The sequence below is a fragment of the Gossypium hirsutum genome, chromosome A08 (assembly GCF_007990345.1).
Source record: "Gossypium hirsutum isolate 1008001.06 chromosome A08, Gossypium_hirsutum_v2.1, whole genome shotgun sequence".
NCBI classification, from domain to species: domain Eukaryota; kingdom Viridiplantae; phylum Streptophyta; class Magnoliopsida; order Malvales; family Malvaceae; genus Gossypium; species Gossypium hirsutum.
Window position 1 is genome coordinate 61,599,391 of NC_053431.1, and position 2,159 is coordinate 61,601,549.

Below are 2,159 nucleotides of genomic sequence, written 5' to 3' on the forward strand. Positions count from 1 at the left end.
CTCATCAGTACATTTCAAGGCATCAAATACATTAAAAATAATCTGTTGATTATTTACCCTTATGGCCAGTTCGTTTTTTCTGCACAATAATTAAAGTCTTACCCGGTAGCAAAAACAGCCTTCCTAGAATAATTGGCACATCTGGGTTAGCTTTACATTCTAAAATAAGGAAATCTGTAGGAAAAATAAATTGATCTACTATTACCGGCACATCTTTATTTTTACCCTCCGATTGTGCGTAAGATCGATCAGCCAGTTGCAATGTAACCGTAGTAGGTCTCGTTTTCCAATTCCCAGCTTCCTAGAAATAGCCATAGGCATTAGATTTACACTCGCTCCTAAATCAAAAAATGCCTTAGCAACATAATAGTTTCCAATTGAACATGGGATAGTGAAACTCCCTGGGTCCTTAAACTTTGGAGGTAATTTTTCATCAACATTGCTGTGCATCCTTCAATGAGAGCAATAGTCTCAAATTCTCCCAATCTGTGCTTCTTTGACAATATACCTTTCATGAATTTCACGTAATTGGTCATTTCTCCAATGATTCTGCTAGCGTTATGTTATTGTGGAGTTGCTTCAAAATATCCAAAAATCTTTTAAACTTAACATCCTGTTTAGAATTATGGAATCGTTGGGGAAAAGGTAGAGGTGGTTTTCTTTCAGGTTCCTGATATTGTTTTGCTATGGCATTTTTGTTCGCAACATGATCTGGTTCTGTTGTAACATTCTTCTGTTTACCCTTTCCTGCTGTAGTATACTTTTCAATTGACTCTGAATTATTTTTATGGTTGAGTCTGGAGCCAGCCTCTTCTAGAGTGGTGTCTTGAACAACATCATCCAACTGTGCCCCACTTCTGAGAGTGATGGCTTTGCACCATTCCTTCCCTTGTGTTCTCAAATTCTCGGTATTGCTTGATAATGCTCTCGTGGCCTTGAATTTAAAGTATTTGCTATTTGCCCCACTTGATTCTCAAGAGCTTTGAGGGATGCAGTCTGGCTGTGAATTACAGTATCATTCTTAGCCATATATTCCTTCAACAAGGCTTCAATAGAGGTAGAATATGATGCTTGGCTCTATGAACATTTTTCTTCGGCATAGGATGATTATAACCAGGAGGCACTATTAGCATTTGTTCACAACATGTTTAAGTTTCCTTCACCTTGATTATTCTAATAAATTTCAAATGCTGCTTCCCCTGGACTATAGATTTGGAATAGGGTTATTGTTCCGATTAAAATTACCTACGTAGTATACGAAACTAGGTTTGATGGGCATTTCATCAAACACATGGTCTTCCCACAATAAACAAACAATAGTTTGGTTGATTTCATCTCATGGACATAGTGCGCATTCATTGTTTTGATCATATTAGCTAAAGAAGATACCTAGGTGCCAACAAGTGATTGCACCAAGCTCCATGGTATAAGCAGCTTTCTTACCTATCCCAACTCTCGTGGTGATATTGGTAATCATTGTGGCATTTTTTTCTAAAATCTCATACACTTCACTATAAGATTTATCCAACAAGTATCATTGCAAAAGCATCAACTACCATACCTCGTATGCGCATTCAACCCATTATAAAATATCTCCATCTGCGTCCTGTGCTGGAATCCATACATCATACATTTTTAAAGTAATTCATTAAATCGTTCCCAAGCATCATATAGCGTTTCATCCTCCGATTACTTAAAATATGTGATGTCATTTCTAAGCTTGAAATTTATATTGGTGGATTACACCGTAGCAAAAATCTCTAGCAAAGATCATTCAATAATGCCACTGTTCTCGACGACAAAGCATTCAGACATGCTCTTGCATGATCTCTCAAAGAATATGGGAATAATTTAAGTCACAAAAGCGTCTTCAAGAACACCCTATTGTCTAAACGAGTCAAGGCTTCTAGAAAAACTCTTAAATACAGTCTTGGATCTTCAGTGGGTAATCCACCAAAACTGTTCTGCTATTGTAATATTTGAAATATTATCAATTTTAACTTGAATTTTTGAGCTTGTATGTGTGGTCTTACTATTCCTAAATTCAAATCATCCAAAATTAGAACAACATGTTCCCGATTGGTCTGTCTCGATCACCTATCACACGATGAACAGGAGGATTAACATCCTGACCAATGGCTCATCATTGAGACCAGGAT

General features: G+C 36.9%; 1 non-coding gene across 1 annotated transcript; it reads left to right on the top strand.

Moving 5' to 3' along the window:
* The first annotated feature begins 1,615 nt into the window (after positions 1–1,615).
* Positions 1,616–1,722, top strand: LOC121205424 (small nucleolar RNA R71). The gene has a single exon (XR_005900502.1). It is a non-coding gene; the product is annotated as a small nucleolar RNA R71 (small nucleolar RNA).
* The last annotated feature ends 437 nt before the right edge of the window (positions 1,723–2,159 follow it).